Source organism: Aphelocoma coerulescens, chromosome 11 (genome assembly GCF_041296385.1).
Source record: "Aphelocoma coerulescens isolate FSJ_1873_10779 chromosome 11, UR_Acoe_1.0, whole genome shotgun sequence".
Lineage (NCBI taxonomy): Eukaryota > Metazoa > Chordata > Aves > Passeriformes > Corvidae > Aphelocoma > Aphelocoma coerulescens.
Window position 1 is genome coordinate 12361964 of NC_091025.1, and position 19881 is coordinate 12381844.

Below are 19881 nucleotides of genomic sequence, written 5' to 3' on the forward strand. Positions count from 1 at the left end.
TGTTATAAATTAATGAACTGACGTACTCTACCTCTTGCTACACTCTGGAAAACCACTTTTTTCTGTAAATTGTGGGCACTACCCATTGGGAAGTGCTGCACAGGGCTGCACACAGTTACAGTGCTATATATGGAACAATTTAATAGGGTATATGCTGGTCTCTGTGCCTTTTTTTACCTTTTCTGGTTTATCCTATACAAAATAATTAAGCAGCCTAATGGAGAAGGCACAAGAGAAGTGCCATTTTCTGAACATTGCAGTGATGTAGCTCCAGTGTCTGGCAGAGGGACTCATATTGAGCCATATCAAGCACCTGCTATTAAAAGTAACACACTAAAGCAGGATTCCATCAATTTGCTGTTTGGGTTTTTTAATATTCATAAAAGTATATTTCTTGAGGCAGCAGGGATAGCAATGAAAGGAAGGACAGCTAACATCCGCATCTTCTCCATGTGATTAGAGTATTTGCATCAAATACTTTATTATGAAGGCTGGAGAACAAGAAAAGCACATTCAGCATCATATGTTATGGCACAATCCCTCTCTGGTAGAGCAAACAATGGGACCATTATACAAGCTGACATATTTTTTGTTTCTAATATATTCTGCTTCTTTGTGTCTGTGTGTGCTTAAATAGCAGGCACAGATGTACTGTTTCCAAAGGTCTTTGACTTGTCATGAGAATACTGTCTTTACCAGTAAAATAAATTGATTACTAGTGACAATGTTAACTATTATACAAAGAACACAGCTCTGGTGGGCTTTGTTAGATTTTAAAGAAAAGGTGATTATTTCTTCTTTATGACAGTTTGAAAGGTTTGCCATGTGGATATGGAAAGATTTTGCTCATGAATATGCAGAGGAATGGCAACAGGCCGGGGAGCCAGATCTTCACATTGACCGTTGGCTGTGATTGAGATGGAAGAAGAAATAAAACACGAGACAAACACAGAATGTACAAAACCAGCATGGGAGGTGGTTGTTAGAATATCCAAGTGTGTGAGGATATTGTGCAATATTGTATTTGGGTTATAATATCAAATTGATGACATAGTTACAGGGAAAACAGTGCCAGTGGGATGATGCACAGGGCCAGGTTCACCGTAAGGCCACCAAATTCTTGAATATGGCCAGGGATTATTACTTGATGCTATGATCCTCTGAGCAGTGACATCAGGAAACTGACCTATGACACGAGGCAGTATACCTTTTATATCAAGATGTGTTGCAATTTTTCTGGGAAGCATTCTAATTTGCTGGAGAAAAAACAAACAACAACTCATACAGGCACTGCAGTGTGCTATAGCAGAGAAATTAATGAAGGAACAGACTAAAAAACACAGCCACAAAATACCTACTTGTTATACTACAATGGCTTTTCAGAGATTTTTCCTTTTATAATGTGAAAAATTACAAAAGGCATATTTAGAGTAAGATTTTTACTAGAACCTTTACATTTGTGCAGGTTTTTGCACTAAAAACATATTCAAAAAGTTCCCCTTCTACATGTTAAAATAATTTGGGATCTTTTCCAATCTAATTGAAGATGCTACAAATATTTTGTGTAATGAGATTGGAAATTATCCATTTGCTCCCCCTAGAAAAGGCTATGAGTTCTCCCTTGATTGCTGTTCGGATCACGCTGCTAAACACCAATTTAGAACACAAATCAGGCTCCTTGTTGATTGCAGTTCAGTTCATGCTGCTAAATACCAGTTCTCTGATCAGCAAGATGCTGCTCTGTGGGCTGTGACCTGGGCCTCCCAAAGCCATGGATGCTCAATTTTTACATAGGTTGCAGTACTAAAATTAGGTTTATCCTATCCAATCATAATTAAGGATACAGTTCTTACTGTATCCTTACAGTAAGATCTACAGCAAGCCTTCCCTTTTATATTCAAATGTTTTTAGGTACTCATCTAGAATTAGTGACAACTGTGCATTCCTTTGGCACATGAAATCTGTCTTTCCTTTAAATCATTGACTCTTGGTCAAATACCTATGACATCCTTAATGCTTTTAATCTTCCTCCTGTTTAAAGACTTTCTCTTAGATTAATTCTTTTTCAGGTTACTGAATATTTTTTGATTTTCCTTACTGATCAAAATGCTAATGGTCTTCAGGTCAGAGTGAAAGAAAGAACAAGACTCCTAAAATCTAGACTGCATGGCAACATCTTGCTGATGATGCATCTTTTTTCTGTTCTTGACTGTTAAATCCTTCTTGGTGTTGCATAGCCACTGTTACCCCATTTCACATCATTTGATTCCTGCCCCAGTGCTTTTTTTCCCTGCCTCCTGTCCTGTACAGCACCTCCAGCCCCAGCATGTCTGCAAACTGGAAGCAGCGTTCTGTGTGAGTGCTCTGTAAACCCTCTTTATGGCAGACTGACTTCTGAAAACAAGCTCATCAGTGAATTCAGCCCCTGTTCCACCACGGGAGTCTCTAGGAGAGAGCATGAAATGTTCCTCTATTTGTTCTGTGATCAAGGGTGAAATGTGGTGTAAGACAGAAGCTGCTGCTTGTGGTGGATTTCTTCTTGTCAGGACTTTGTACATCTTCACACTTCCCAGCCCCCACTTCCATATTGCTTCTAAAACTTCAAGTGAATTCTGTGGCATTTTTATGGGCCATAGAGCTACCTCGATATGTTTAGGAAGACTTGGCTTTTGTACTTCTTCCAGTTCTCTGCTTCATCATCCTGTTCTTATTGTACCTGTCCAGTCTTCCTTAGGTGTCCCTCAGCCTAGTTCTCTCTGATCTTCACACTTAAAGCAGCTAAAATCCATCCCATGCTCCTGCCTTATTCTTAATATGACTTCATGTCTGTGTCCATTCTGCCTCTGTTGACTAATATTGTCAAAAATGCAGAATATGTCATAAAGAACAGCATTTTAAAAGAAACAGGTGTCCAGACACAGCGAGGGAGTACAAAAACTATCTGACCCTTTTTTCAACATTTCTACTCTACTGTTCTGATTAATAAACCTGCTTTACTCTGTTTGTTTGCAAATTGCTGAGAATTTATTATGCAGCATGTAAAAAAAAATTCTTACTGAAATCCTGTAGAGACTTGGATGGGACAGACCCTAAACTGAATGAAAGATGGAATATGATAATAAAGGAGACTGAATCCAAGTTTGCTTTTTCATAGCAATTTCTAATCAATCCTTATGTATCATGTGATCATATATATAATGAAAATATTCTCATTAAGTAAGAAAAAGCATGAAGTGTTCATTCAAAAGCACCTACCAGCTGCATATACTGTATTAATAGAAAGACTGATATACCTAATCAGGGGTTCACATTTCAAACCAGGAGGCCTAACAGCTTCTGAGATATAAGTAAATGAAAATTCATGATTCTGTATTGTGCCCAAGAGCCAACTTTACTGCTATTGCCATATAATTATTTATAGCTGCAAACTATCAAATGGAATTGCTTACCACCACCTTACTGCATGTGGTAATTGATGTGAAGTGAGGCATTGCGTCCCCAGCTGACCCCAGCATCCTGAAAGTCAGATGGATTTTATCTAACTCAATTATGATTGATATTATCAAAATCCGTGAAGCACGACATGGTATAAGGGGCTTTCTAAGTGTATCTATTGATTGTTTCTCTGTGTCTCTGTGTGTGTGTGCATTTCTCAAGGCTGTGGCAATGGAGCTGTGTCTGGGGAAAAGAAGAGCAGTATTACTAACAGTTTCCATGTGTAAATATATATTTCTGAGGGCTTAACTTGCCCTCATTGCCTCATAGGGACTGCCAGAACTTGTACTACAAAACCCCAGGTTCAATGGCAAAGAATTTTGCTACAGTAAGAAAATTTGCCAGTATGGTTGGTGGAAGTGAAAAGCAAAATGTTCTGTGATCTGCTTAGCTGCGACTAGAGCAGGACAAGAATTCCTGTGTTCCAGTTCTGGGCCATTCCTTCACTCCACTGGAGCACAGCAGTGGCTGTGCTCTGTGCAGGCAGCTAGCCCTACACACTGCCTCCTGCAGATGTTTGCAAAAGCAGACATAAGGCTGGAGCAATGAAGATTTCCCCCTGGCAGTCTTACTGATTCCAGCAATCTGGAGTTCAGGGACTCCTGTTTTGATCTGCATCATTGTGTTTGATAATCTCTGATGGACATTCCTTGTCTGAATTCTCTCCAGTCACCTTCTGAACTCACAATTTTAACATCCAAATTTAGTGCAGAAGTCTGTTTTGATAAAATAGAAAACATGTAAGGTAATATATATTTCTATATGCCTGCTGTTTTGTAATTTTCCAGATTGCTCCCTAACTGGTGTAGTATTATGAGAAATGGTGACCATTTATTCCCAAATCACCTTTTCCATGTCAAGAAGCGTTCTTATAGCCTCCTCACAAAACTTTCCTCAAGATTTCCTGTCCTAATCAAAGGAATCTTATCTAATTAATTTTTAAAAACCCTTTCCAATATGTTATTGTCATTATTATTTTCCTCTATGTTATTCTGTAATACCATGTTTGAGATCAAACACTGAGAAATATTCATGAATCAGCGGTGCTTTGTATAAATAATGTTTTTTCCATTCCTCACCTAAGTATTGAGTTAATGTTTACTGTCCATAATTAGTCTCCCACTCTGCTAAGTGATAATAAATTATTTAGGGTGGCATACTGTGTTTCTGGTTCGGGGTATTGTTTTCTTTTCCCTTCCCCCCACCTGTGCAATGTTTGCTTTTGTCAGCATCTTGTCTCTTCAGCCATTTTATCACCAAGTTGCTCAGAGATTCTTTGCTAAGCCTCAGTCAGTGTATGTTTTCACTGTCCTGGTAATGTTCTACTAGATATTAAATTGCCGCCAGGATATGCACTCCATTTTTCTAAGTCAGTTATGAATATGCTACAGCACAGGTCCCACTACAGAGTTCTATAGGAAAGTGCATACCCTTCACAATGAAAAATCAATTATTTAATCATCATTTAGTTACCAACATGTAGGATGGATGAATTTATATGCTGGAGAAGAGGTTTCACTGCTCTGCCTGCCCTTTTTTTGATTTAGTTTTAAAGTTTTTTGGTGGCCCAGATGCAGCATAGCACACTCAATAACAAATTTGGGAATTCAACAAGACATCTCCCTGGCCTGTTCTGGGGACTCATTTTGCAAAGGACATCTAAAGAGTCAATTCTTGCACCATTATGAAGTTGCAACAAATGAATGTCCAATGCCTGTGCAGCTGGAACAGGCTGGAAAGGTTGGAACAGGTTGTCCTCCAGGGATTTGTCAGCTGATGGGAATATCTATTAAGATGTTTTTTGTGAGGTTATAATGGGAAGTTTGGATGGCTTCTTAAGAAATAAGTTATAATGCCAGGTATTGACATTTTAGAGCTTTTCATTCACTTAAGTAAAAGTTCTAGTTATTCTTATTGGCAAAGTACACATTTACTTTCTTTACAGAGTTTCTATAGTGTTCTTTCTCTTTTTCACAGTCTCTTGGGACTTTCCCAGTGCTGCACAAAGCAGCCATAGGGCTGACCTTACTGCCTTGTTCTTTGCCTAAAGCCAAGGAAGTTAGTTTAGGAATGTTATCCTCTTCCCTGTAGGAACATAGTTAGGAGATTGTAAATGCATCCATGCTCCAGCTATTGTGAGCTGTCAGACAGCCCCTTTGAGTCCTGAGTTACCTGTAGCTGTTACAGTATTAAAGGAAAGCTACATTCGCTCTTCCATCCTACCAGACCAGTCACACACCAGATCTCCTGAGCAGATGGGTCACGCCATCCTTTAACTAACACCTATGAGGGAAAATGAAAACCAGTTGAAGTGCACTGTAAGCAATGCCTCCTCTTTTTATAGCCATCAACTTTTAGTGAACCAAAGAAATAGGTGTCATTTTTAGAAGATTCAGTATCCATTTCACAACAAGAAATTCACAGAGATGTGAAGTTTCTTGCTAGCTGTTCATTCTTAGAGAGATGTACATTTTCTCAATACATCTGGAAATGTGAAAGAATACCCACAAGAATACCTATAATGCACTACCCAAGACATGTTGACAGCATGCTTATTTTAAATTTCTCTCCTCAGAAAAGCAATATACCGCTAATTCTATTGCTAATGTTATTTAAACCCAAGTGGATAGTATTTATTTGGGCTGTATCCTCAATATCTTCCAAGTTTGCTTATCTACTCTATCAAAAGTTATGCATTTTCCTTTTGCAACACTTATATCTGAATTTAAAAAATCTCTTGTTCATTTTTGGGGTTTTTGTTGTTTTTTTTAATCTAAAAGAATACTGCCTAACATAGGAAATGGATGAAGTTGGATTTCCTGACTTTGGTCATTCAAAGGAAACCGGTCTGCCTTGACTGAGCCATCAAAGGCAAGGTGTTTATATCACACCTTAATTTTGGTTCTGAGTGTCAGCCAACAAGTAGGCACCTGGCCATGGGATTCTCCAGCACTTTAGCCTAGGTAACTTTCATGCTTCTACAGCATCTGACATGGAGTTCACCTGCTAGTGACTGACCCAGTGTTTAACAGTGATTCACCACTGGAAATAGTCTTTGAAATTCATAAATTCAAGGCAAGCCTGGTTTATGGGGACTGATAATGCTGTATTAGTTGCTGGAAGTTAATGAGGTCCTGTGTTTGAGTACAACCAGATTAAAATGAAAAACGAACCACATTACATTCTGTTTCGACAATTATTATCAGTTGGTTGTAATATAAATATGCAAATTTCTCAGCTTGAACTTTAACATCCTCTGTAGAGACCATTCATCTCTTTAAAGTATTAATTTAAGTTGTAAAAGGATCCATACATCATTGCATGTCATTTTGAAAACAAATATTAATCAATTTTACACTCTGAATTGCCACTGTGCAAGTGTAATGTCCATTATTTTGGAGCAAGTCAGTGGCAAGAAATTTACATATTCATTCTTGGCTTAAGAAATCATATGATAATACAAGTACAACACAAGAAATTCAAAAGACTTAAGACCTTATCATCATCTATTCAATGGCAAAAAGCCTGCCTTTGCATTCTCAATGCATTGGTATGCAGATTAGGAATATGTTTCTCATTCCTATCAGTATAACCTTGAAAGCTGGTGACAGCTGAAGTGTAGTCATAAGTTTTCTCTTCCAACAGAAAAAACAGAAAGAAAAAGAGGCAACAAAATGAGTGTAAAGGATACAGCAATTTCAAGTTTTATGATAAGCTTTTTGATAGTGTATCTGACTACTTAGACTGTACTATGTGGGGTATGTAGCTTGAAAGTGTGTTATGTCTAGATTTAGCTAGAATTTTAATTGCAGGTACATCTCTGCTACTAAACTAAAGTTGATATTTCTGATATGAGAGTTAAACCTGTCTTTTATTAGCTTCCACTATAGGAAGTAGTTGAAGGTGTTTGCATGTTAAATATTGTCAAGGACACCAATTTTTATACCATCTGTCTCCCAAAGAAAGGAGGAAGTTTCCAGTTGGAAGGCAAGCAGTGCCAGGCAAACACTGTGCTGGAAGCCTTGTCCTACTGAAACAGGCAGCAAAGTCTGCAATCCAGGTAGCTTGCCTATTGTGGGAATCATAGCTACTGAATTCATGTTTTGTAGTCAGAATTGAAACAGGCAAGGGCAGAGGATAGGTTAAATGAAGCTTTGTTAATGCTTTAAGTGTAAGTCCTCACTCAGCAGTGGCTGCTCTTTCTCAGGTTCGAGTGTGTCAGTGATGAAGGTGAATCCCAGCTAATGCCAACAAGAATGCTGCTTCCACTTGAGAAAAGCAAATTGCTCTTCTGGATAGAACTGGAGACTCCAAAATGCCATTCCTGAGCTCCAGGATGACAGGTGGAGAAAAGAACATCAGTGCAGGTATCCCCCTTATAGCTACCTCATCTTTGTTAATTACGCAAAACCAGATTCGGAGATAATTGGCCTGGCAGAGGTTATACATAAGCTCCCTCTAGTGGATTATTAAGCAGGAATTTATAAAAGCACATCTTTTCTCTGACCATTTTCTGTCACTCCAGGTGCACATGAGGCTACCATAGGCACCATGCTGTTTCATGGGGCGAGCTGTTGTTTGTCCCTGCTTGCTGCCTCAGGAAATTCTGCGAAAAAATTCTGCCCATAAACCTGCAGTTATAACATGAGACAACTGCAGCACTTTTTGGCTGGGCTTGCTATTCTTCACTCTTTGGCAGGGTCAGTTTGATTGCTGCTTCAGAATACTGATGTTTCTTAATCATCTGCCTTTGTTTTCTGGTTAAGTGAATGGGTGAGTACTTTGCCACATGTCGTCTGTCAATCCAACACATTGGGAAAGGACAGTTGAAGCAATACACACTCTCTTTGTTTCATAAATTTGTCATTATAGCATAATCAGGTCATTTGCACTTACCCTGGTCTTGCACAGGCTAATTCTATATTCCTGAAAAAAGTACACTTGGTTACAGTGCTCTGCCTCTCTGTCCCCCTGGGCGTTTATTCAGACCAAAACTGCAAAGGCAATATGCAAGACACTCGTGTGCCTTGTTTGCACAGTTCATGCAGGTCAGAGGAAAATCATAAAGAGGACACATGCAGTGGCCAGATTAAAATGCAGCAGTGCATCAGATATGTCAACTGGATTTAGGATTATAACAGACATGTAAGCAATTAGGGTATTTGCTAGTTCAAAATACTCACATGAATGAACCCACATTATCTTCTGAAAAGCATAATAATATGTAATTGCAGTAACAATTCCTCTTCCATTATGTCCTAGACATCAACATTCTATAATATCCTGCACAATCGATTGCAGGCAAGCCCTCAGTAAGAGAAATACTCCCAGATGTGGTAATGTCCCAACACTGTGGCTGCTACCTAATATTAAAGAATTACAGTAGAAATGTTTCAATAAGAAAGTAGAAGCATTTCAGTTTTTATGTGGCATAGATTGCCACAGACACTGCCAAGCAGCTTTATAGAGTTCTAAATCTTCATTCAATGCCCCTTTACATCATTTGAATGAAGATTTAAGCCTCAATAAAACTTTCTGAGTGCTTGTGGCCATCTTTGCTGTATAGTAATCAAAGTGGGGTACAAGCAGACGAAAGCACTGTAGTGCTCCTAATGATCAGCACTATATCTAGTCACATTTTCCTTTGTAAGATGAGTTGTCTTAAAGGCTGTTTCCTTGGATGGTGCAGAAGTACACATAGAAACAGGCATTTATATCCAGTTTTTATGCAATCCTTTAAAAGATTGCTTTGGGGGTTGTGGGGATTTTTGTTGCTTCTTTTCCCCCCATATAATGCTTATTTCCTCTATAGCTATTTTAAATTAATTTATTATATGGAAGGTATTTGGGAAAAAATAACAGAAAGTAAATGAAAGCTAATATTTAAAGGGTAACTTTCCACAACACTACAGCTGCATTTCCTTGTTTACTTATCAATCTCCAACTGTAATTAAGATATTGCAGGGCAATGAGTTGTGGCATTGAATTAGAAGCCCAAATGAAAATAAGCTTGTAGTTAAGATATTAGCTGGGAAATTCAACACATGCTGGTTCATTTCAAACACAAGTTATGACTGAGTGGAATTTGAAAGAAACTTTACTGTGAGAATCTGCTCTTGATAGAGTACATGGTTTGTTTCAAAAATAAGGACACTCATTCAGGAAAAACTTTGAAAAATAAATAGCCAGTCAGTTAATTGTGGAGAGGATTTGGTGTTTGGATCCTCCTGCAGAGGAAGGTGTAGGATCATTGTGAGGATCTGAGCATCCACAAACTTCCACAAATGGAAAGGAAAGTACAACTTCCCTCTTGAAGTTAAGACTCCAACCACAAGGTGCTTTATTTTTAATTATGTTTTACTTTACATCAGGGTTTTCTGTTAATGATTAAAGTCTCTGAAACTGCTCCCCTGAAGCAGTTACCTTCAAAGAGGGATCTGTCTGGACCCATATAGCTCTGTATTAGAAATCTGGTGTAGAACTGTCTCTGTTATGTGCTTTTCCTGGTTACTTTGGCAACATCATTCTTCCTATTGAAAAATAGTGAAATGCAAATCTTTATTGGTAGGTCTACTAAAAACATTATGCGGCAACTACTGCCTGTAAATTATACAATGGTTTCTGTGTAACTCTTAAAAGACACAAAATAAAAAATATGAGAAGTATATCTTACTTAAGAGTAACTGAAGCTGGCAGCAGTCTGTAAAAGCAGTAGTACCAGTGTGAAAATCAAGCTCTGATTGTTTCCCCTCATTTTTTAATGGGAATTTTAAAGAAGACCAAATGTGGAAGTTGCTCAGCCCATCTCCTCTTGGGAGCCAGGCTGTTTCTGGTTTTGAAAAAGGCAGGAGCTGACCTGCAAAGGGAATGCACCAGTTACCAAGGCACTCAAAAATGGGTCGCTCACATGCTCGTGAGGGAGCTCTTCCAGGTTTTGTAAAAAGATTGCAGGTTTTACCAAATCAAATGGAGACAAGCTGATTCTTTGGCCTTGTCTTGGGGGAAATTGTCTCATTTCCAGTTCCTTTGTCAAGAGATGAAAAACTGGAGGCACGCCATAGAAGAGAGACCCTCCTCAGAGCACCAGGGTGGGTGCTCCCTTTGGACAAGAAGGGCCAGCAGTAGCCCATCCTTCCCCTTGCTGATTTTTGGCTCAAAAGGTTAACACATTGACCTTAAGTCAAACTTACAGTTTCAAGTTAAATTAACTATCGTTTTCAGCACATAAAATATGCAGGATCTGAACTTGTAAGGGCAAATGAAGGCCTTGTTCTCCAAAACACCATTGCCTTACCAAAATTTGCAGAGTTATCTCGACTTTCACCACCAGAAAACCAGGCCTGAGGGCTTAGGCTAGAGATTTGCAGCTGAAAGATCAGAGTAAAACTCAGAAAAAAAGGTATATTTCCCGTTTGGGTTCAAAATGAGAACTGAGTTTAACATAATTTCCAAATGATTGATCCCAAGCAGTAGGTTAGCAGGGGGGATGTTTTGAGCAATACTGTCCCTTCCTTTCCCTTGTATTTCTTTGTAAATAACATATTACCTATATTAAGGTAAACTGAATCTGTTAGACAATTACCTAAGGGGATTGTGAAACTGGGGTCTGCATTATAAAGCAAGTGAAGTTATGACAGCTGTGACCCCAGAGGAATCAAGGCTGAATAAAGACTGTCTCCATTGCAGACAAATGATGATAAAGTGATCCTTTTAGCCAGCAGTCAATGGAACCTGACAAGGCCAAACCTCCAACTAATGAACAGCCCAACCTTTGCTACCACGGAGATGTACTGAAAGTTTAATCTCAATAAGCATCAAAATACATTTGGCCAAACATTTTTAACAAAAGAGTGGCACATATCATTAAATGGCCATGAAGTTAGACGAGTGAGGAGGAAAATAGGAGCATGGGGGTGTGTATTCTTACTGTATCACAGGTGCACAAAATTGCCTTGATAGAACAATATCTTATTTTTCTTCTAAAATTGAATTTCAGATGGTACCTACGTCACACAGACCTAATAATACAGAAAGCAATTGTCTCAATGATTCCTATTAAATCTGTGCATTTCCAGATCCTTATAGAGTAATGTCAGTTACAGAACAATGTCAGGCTGACGGACGCAGCACAGCGTTAAAGAAAAAAATCATGCACACAATAGGCCAGCTGCACATTAATAAATATGTAATGTTTGATTAAAAATATGGATCGTATTTTTCCCCCCAATTGCTGACTACCCCTAAGGCAGAAGATGTGATCTGGCTCCCACTGATGGGTTTATTTCTTGCTTGCTTTGAAAATACAAACTAAAATGTTTTCCTGTCCCAGCTGTTTCCCATTGTTCATGTTTATCAGCTCAAAGGGTGAACAGAGGAATAAAAAATACGCTCGCATTTCAAATGTGCCAGTCAGTCAATCTATTGTTAAAAGAAGAAAGCCTAATTGTCTGTGCTGGCAAACTTCTTTTTGGTGAATGTCCAGTTTTTAAGAAAAGCTATTCAGCTGTGCCATTTGTTTAATACATGCATAAAAAAGCACATAAAAAATCACAAGTTTTCTGTGGGATGGGATGGGGGGTGGGGAAAATCACATTTCTAAGTTATATCCTTGAAACACTCAAGTGGTAACATAAGTAGTAGTCCATGGATTACTTTTCTGTTATTTATTGATCAGAATTAGTGGCTAGAAGGAATTTTCATGGAATAAGAGCTAATGCCCTAAAATTGAAATTGGCCTCCCTCTCCAAATCCTACATTTTACTTCTTTAAGAAGCAGAACTTCTTCCAGATTTCTTCACCAATGCAGTGGTGAAAGTCTTTTCCAGTTATATTCACAAGAGTTTTATGTTTTAATTTCAGCTACTACTATTCTTCATTTCTTCAGACCCTCATACTAACATAAAGTGGGAATCTGGATGGGGAGAGAGCAGGAACTACTTTTCTGAATAGGAGAATCTTCTGTTTGTCTGCAACTCTTGTGATAATTAGGCAGCTCTATCCCTTCTTTGACTTGCTCTCCAGCTTGTGCTGCCGGCACTGCTCTTCCAGCTTTCAAACCAAGCCCAGTTAATCAGAACTGACACTCATTTTATGCCATGCAAATGAGCAAGTATTTAACTCACAGACTACTATATTGACCAGGACTGTGTTAGTCCATCTTCCTGTGGCTAGTGCAGTTTTTCTTTGAAAGCCTTTTGAGGAAAGGGTCACCTTTAGTTCCTCAGTTGTACAGCAGCAAGTGCAAAACATTCTTACAATTTGAAATATTAAAAAAACACATTAATATAACAAATTACTGTGATGCTTTGCTAGGAACTTTCCTGTTTTTCTAGGTTTTTCTTCTTTTGGATGGGGGAAGAAACAAGTAAGTGGCATTATCATCCAGCTATCACCCCCTTGTGACACTGAGATGTCACTCACAGCAAATTGTACAGATCTTTCTTACATGAGGAGTTCAATAACTCCTCATGACATCTAAATTACCATTCCTGGGTGTCCGGGTTAACACCTCACAGGGATGAATAAAGCAATAAGGTAATTGTCCCAAGAGCTCTGCACCTCCAAGTATCTGCTTTGGTCATCCTGGGCTCATGTTTGCCAGGAAGTTTGAGAGACAAATACTTCCTAAAATTGGAAATTGGGCATCTGGGGATGAGCTACCTCACTCACTAGGGTGAGGACTTGGGATTTTTGTAAATCTGCCTTTATTAAAAGTTACTGGCACATATGAAGGTACTTCATACTGGAAAGCACAGTGAGCCCCACCCTCACCCACCCTCCATGACCAGCCATTTCAGAAACTTCAGAAAATTCATTGATTTGGCAGAATAAAAATGATACAGAATTATTCTAGAGACAGTAAAACCAAAAAGGAGAATTATTAAATAAAACAATTAATGTGCAGGAGATGGGAGGGATGCAGTCAGGGAGTGACACGGGGCTGAATTGTAGCAATTTATTTGGAAGATTTTTGCATTGTCTTAGGGACTTCTTGAACAAAATAGCAGGTACACAGCTCTGGAAGGATGGTGCACCCTGTGACAGCAGGCAACAGATGAAGACCCCCCAAGGGACAGTTTGGTAGCCAGAGAAGCAAACAGATGGGAAGGGGTGCAAGAGGGGCTGCAAACTCTCCTGGGGGAGCACAGGCCCTCTGCAGTTCCCAAGGAGCTCCAGTGCTGAAGCAGCTGTAAACAGATTCAGCCTCTTTCTGTTTGTAAAATTTATGGAGAACAGTGTTCTCTTCTGTTAACCGTTCATACTACCACAGCTGGACAACAAGCAACACTGAATTCTGGAGATACACCGGGCAATTTCTATAAACCCACTATTAATATTCTGTAGCTTAACTATGAAATTGTAGCAGGCCTCTCCATTAAGGAGGAAGAAATATTTTGGTTTAAATTTGATAATCAATGATCTGCTGAGAAGTCTTCAGTTAGCAGACTATGAACTGTTCATCACATCAAATCTACCGGATGTAGGCCGATTTTGAATTTTTTTTTTTTTTTTTTCCCAGAAAAGAAAATTTAAGAAATAGCAGCCTAGAGTCCTGTGTCTCTGAATTGACATTTAGGGCTTGATCCAATCTTTGCTTACTAGGGTTTCTCTGCAATGATACGGTGACATAACATTAGGAAATTTCTTAAGATCTGATAAAGCACAAAGCAGTGGCTCTCCTGAAAACACAAGCTCATAGTTACAGTGATTTATACGAACTGAAACTCTGGGTGTTGCTGGCTGGTGATGTTCCAGCAACAGAGGCCCAGGACAGATGTCCATTGTCCTGTGATTTGCGTAATCACTTGCCCCAGTCAGTGCAGACATAAAACAAGCACAGATCAAAGTGGAGCAGGGCTCTTCACGTGTGTTTGGGTCCAGGTCAGAGATGAGCAAATTGTGACTCACGTGTCAGTCAATACCACAAACGTGAATGTGCCTTCCCAAGTCCAGCAGAGACCTCCTGTTTTGTCACATGAAATGGCAAGTCCATCAGCTCAGCAAGGGCTGGAAATTGCCACTTCTCCAGCACCATTCTGGCACAGGTTCTGCAGGCAGAGACATGAAATGGTGAGCCTAGATCATGGGACACATAGGAATTCACTGACCTTCCAAAGCAGAGAGGAATTTGGTATTAGTTACTATTTATTAAATAATTGTTAGCTATTTTAAAGACTTAACTATTCCAAAGCTGTTCCACAGGTGAAAGTCCAGCTCCTGCTAGGAGCACTCCAGGGTAAATCCCTGCCTGAATAACTGGCACCTTATTTTAGCCAGACACCAACTGTTTTCCAGTAGAGAAAAAGGAATTCTTTTTCAGCTGATCCTTCCTTGGTTTAAAAGAATATTTATTCACAATACTTCTTCCTTAATTTCTTTTTTTAATGTAAAAAGAGGTAATTTTCTCAGTATGAAGCTCTTCTGTATTCTTTGTCCTTTGGGAGACAAAATAATTGGCAGAATTAGTAATATTCTTGAACTTGTAATTGTCTAATGTCTTAGTGTTCTAGATGGAAAATCAATACATTATGATGTGTCCCAAGCCAATTTAATATAATTTTAAATGTGATGGTTTGAAACTGTTTGAAATGCCTGTTTGAAATCCTGCATATCTATATTTAGTGATTCAGAAGCTCATAGCAGAGGGTAGTTGGGTGCTCTATCTCCCTGGATAAATCTTTCTCTTCCTGGCTATTTGCTGTTTTAACTCTGTCAGGCAGGCAGAAACTTCTGCTGTGACTGATTTTCCTTCAGTGGCCCAGATCTTTTCCAAGAATTCTGACAGAGACAAGAAAACACCCAGCACTGATTAACAGATCACCTTTAATATACCTTTTTAAAATTATATTTAGCAGTTTCTTGTGTAACATCAACTTCTTTCAAAAATGGTTCTCAGTACAGGATGGGGCATTGGGCCAGACAGTTCAGGCATTATTTTATTACCATAACAATTTCCTGCATCTGACACACTCTCCATGACAGCATCCATGTTATCCACTGTCCAACCATTTTACACAATAGAATTTACACCCTAGACCAAAACTTTGAATTGCATTGTAACATACTGTAAATAAAACACTGACACTTCTTTTTAAAATTTAAAATATGAAGTGCAGCACAGCAGGGGACTTTCAAATGTAATTAGCACTAATGCAGCTCTCTTTCAAATCAAGAAATATGTTTTCCTATGGTTCTGTGTCATCCCTGGTTTGGAAGACAAATTCATAGACTTTTATAAAATGCAGCATATGAAGCCCATGTTGTGCTTTTTATCATTTTCCTACTGCCATCAGGAAGTACAGTTTTCTTACAGGCTTGTGGACCATCTGTTAGATATGAAATGCACTGAGGGCTAAAAATTCACTGCTTTTCTTGGTTTCTGTACTGCTTTCTTTGTAGATACCAGGCACTGTTTTGTTTTATGCAATATGCTATAGTATCTTGCAGTAAGCAGAACAATTAATTTCCTCTGAAATCGTGGTCATGCACCCAAAGCAAAAACTTGTGACATTCCATAATAGGTGTTATGTATAGTGGGTGTCAAGAGTTGCCTAGATATGCTGATAATGAGCCATACTTTTGAGGAGTCATAATCAATCATTCTTCATTTAGAAAGTCAGATCCATCAGCCTGTCATCAAAATGTCATAACCCATTGATCTCACATTACAACCAAGGAATCTTGACTCTTATTAATGGCATTCTGTTATGCCAGTAACATCAGCAATCATTTTATCATTTATGATAATTTTATCATTTTAGTAGTATCATTTAAAACACTGAAGTTAGTGACTAAATCCATTCATCCTTTTCTTAATCCCTATTAATAGTTACTATTAATTCTAACACAGCTGCTTTAAAACTTCAAACAATTTTTGATCCAACATGATCTGTGAATGGAAATAAATAAGAAAAAGCTCCTGTGAGTCAGAAAGACCTGAGTGGATTGGATTCCCTTCTGGGGGTCATTCTACCTCTGCTCTCATAGTTGGTGATGTCAACACAATCTTTTAAGAAGTTACTTCCTGTTATCTCAGTGCTGCCCATCTGTTATTCCTGTATCTCCCGATGACATGTCACCAGTGGTAGTGACAATTTCTTATCCACTGCTGTCAGAAAAAGAATAGCTTAGGAGCTTGGAAACAAATTTCAAACTAAAAGTTGCTTTGAAGTTTGATCTGCTATTCAGTGAAGCACACTGTAGAAGAAATAGTAAACATGTCAAGATAAAGGGAGGAAAAAAGGGAGTGAGAACAGTGGAGCAGGATAGAGATGAGCTGCATTTGCATACATTTCCAATGTGCCTTTCAGGCACAGATATTTTAGAGATGCATAGCCCTGCTGCCATGTGGGATTTTAATCTGTGCTTTAGGAGTAGGGGAACATACATTGTCTGGTTGAAGTAACTGTTGGAGACAGAGACTAATCTTTTTATTAGTGGGACTTTTCTGCCATACAGGAATTTACAGCAAAACTCTTCCAATACGTAGGAACAGTCAGGATTTCTCTCTTAATGCTAAAAGGATTTGTTCCCATTTTCACTTTAAATTTTACAAATCTAAAATTACAATATTATTCTGGAAAAAAAATGGTAGCAGTAGAACACTATACAGAAACATGATTATTTTCAAACACATTATTTTTAATAAAATCAAACATCCCCATGGAAAGTTTCATGCTTGATGAACAGTTATTTCCTAGTAGGAAAGTATCCAAATGGAATTTTTTACCTGGTCTAATAATTGCAAATTAACTGGGATCAAGTTTGCCAAGTCCTAGGAGCCCGCTCTTGGCAGCCAGCTCCCTGCAAGGCTCTCCCTCACAGCAACAAGTTTGTGGAATCAAGCCCTTTGTTTGGATCAGTGCTCATCCCTTCAGGCAGAGCTAATTGGCTAATTCAATCACACTGGCTATTTAATTAATAAGGAAGCCCAAAATTCTGCATGAGATGAAAGGATGAAGAGCCCAGGAATGACCCTTGATAATAATAAAAGGTAATTACAACCAAGAATTGCATTATTCAGACTTTGTTATTGACATGATAAGCACTGCCATATGTCGTGCAAGCTGTGATATGCACCCTACAGCTCGGAGGTGCAGCAAAGCTCTGAGGTGCCACTGCTCGCTGGGTTTCCATGCAAATGTGGCTTCAGGTGAAGAACTGAACACTGTGAAACCAGAAAAAAACAAAACTTCCCAGCAGTAATAACGGGGAAGCAGCCTGGCCACTTTGTTACCTGTGTTCAGGTAGAGCAGTAGCACTTGTAAGATTCATTTCTCTGTTTAGAAAGACCAGGAATGTGAAATTCCAGATCCATCTTGAGGGCATCAGGGTGCTGTGTGGGGAAAAAGACCCCAAAACTGCCATATTGTTAAGTTTATTAGGAAAACTAGGTTCCTTGTGGAAAAATGAAAGGTGTTTTTGCAGGATCTACTGGGAAAGGGATGGGGAACTACACTGAAAAGCAGATTCCCAAAAGCAGTTTCTGCCAGAATGAATGGTCCTATTATATTTACACCATGCAAAGAAGTGTCTGCTGACCCCAGTGAAGCAGTATGTAGGGGGTGCCCAAAAGACACTGGGCATGAAGGAAAATAGCAAGACTACATCACCTGCAGCATCACTTTCCTCCCAAATCATTATTTTGTGTGCTAGTTCCTAAATACTACCAAGTTCTTGGGAACTAGAATTAGAAAATGGAGATAAGATATGGGCTTAATTTCTGGCTCAGCCTTTAAGTCCTTGTGGACCTGGGGCACACAGAATATTGCAGTGGGTCCAGTTTTTTCTCCTGTGATTTATCTCTTCAGACTGTGCATTGTTAACATAGAGACCATGTCTTCAACTGGGTATAGCATTAAAAGTCCCCAATTTGATTAGGGTTTCTTAGTCAAAGTTAAAAGTTTTATAAAATCTTCCCCAGTCCTTAAATGGTTCCAGAGTTTTATTGCTCATTAAAAGTCTGAATCTGAGAAGCAAAACGTATTTGATTTGTAATGAATGTAACCCTTCAGTAAGATCACAGCTGTAATGTTACAGAATCAGTCATGTAAAGAACAGTCACTGGAAGAAAACCTGCCTTCTTCTTTTTTTTCTCTTTAACCTCAATAGAGCAGTTCTTTTGTTAATTACAGTTACTGCACACTGTGATATTGAAGTGCTCTGTTCTCAAACATATTCTTATTTATTTTAGTCCTTTTTTTCCCAGGTAATGAAATGTCAGAACCCTACTTTTTCTGGTTTTGTAGTATGTTGATCAAAGTGACCTTTGCTTTGCGGCAGACACAAATCAATATAGCGCTCTGCGGTATTTGACAGATAAAGGTGCAACATATAATAAATGGCAATCACTGATGAGGAGAGCAAGAAAATACCTGCCAACTTCAGTTCATACCGGCAATTTTCAGACAATGCCACATGTTATGTTCAAAGTAAAATTCATTCGTCCATCTAATAACAGAGGTGGGGGATATTAAAGGACTCAGTTTTGTTAAAGAAATGTTTCAACTCACAGTAATAATTCAGAGTCCAGTCCAGGTCTACAGTGGTTGGTTGCAAGTTATTACATTTTGAAGACAGGTTAGAAGAGCAATTTTCCTTGCCATAAAGGAAAGGACACACACACACACACACACACACACACACGGCTTTTACCCAAGAAATGAAATAGTCATTATATACACCCATAGAAACATAGTCTCTTATTCTTTCTACACACACACACACACACACACAAATTGCCTTAATATCCTAAAGCAGCTCTCCAGTGCAGTGTTTCACAGCTGAGTGTTTGATTTTCTCATATTCTTCCTAACCTGCTGTTAATTTACACACAAATGGAACCAATTTCTATTTAAATGCTTAATTGCAAGTAGTGTCAGCAAAGTATCTGCCAGAGATTTGAAGTCAAGAAAGCATCTGTATTTTATTGTCCTCATAGGAAACTATTTTTATATTGTGACTGAAAGGCCCCTTTATTTTTCTGTTGTTCATAATATATGAAAGTTTACAACTCACATTTAATGTTTATTTTCACAAGTGCTTTGCATGGAGCTGCTGATACACTGAAGGCAAAAAAAGGCCAATCCACAACATATTTGTGGCTGTTCAGAGCCATTCGATGTGGTTCAGTGAAGACACACCTAATTTATGAAGCCCAACTGCTGATGGTGTCCATGCAAGTGCAGCGTGTGCCTGCTAGTGCCTCATACCTCACCTGTGAGAAACCTGAGATTGAGACGCTGTGTTAACTTTTGATTAATATTGTCAGGATGTGACCATTTATTGGTACTAATGGTCAAATTCAGTGTTCAAACTTACAGCTGAGCCTGAAATGTAAATCCAGCTGATGTTCCAAAAGCAGAGCAGCCTGCAAGGAAGAGGATT

General features: G+C 38.7%; 1 protein-coding gene across 3 annotated transcripts in view; it reads left to right on the top strand.

The window, feature by feature from the left end:
- SALL1 (spalt like transcription factor 1) overlaps window positions 1–19881 on the top strand; it is a 206170-nt gene that overhangs the window by 183392 nt on the left and 2897 nt on the right. For 2 of the 3 annotated variants that reach the window (XR_011154496.1, XR_011154495.1), the window contains one exon: window positions 7703–7862. The exons of the other annotated variant lie outside the window; for it this stretch is intronic. The gene's annotated coding sequence lies outside the window, so the exon portion shown is untranslated. The remainder of the gene's footprint in view (window positions 1–7702; window positions 7863–19881) is intronic. 3 annotated transcript variants of the gene reach the window in all.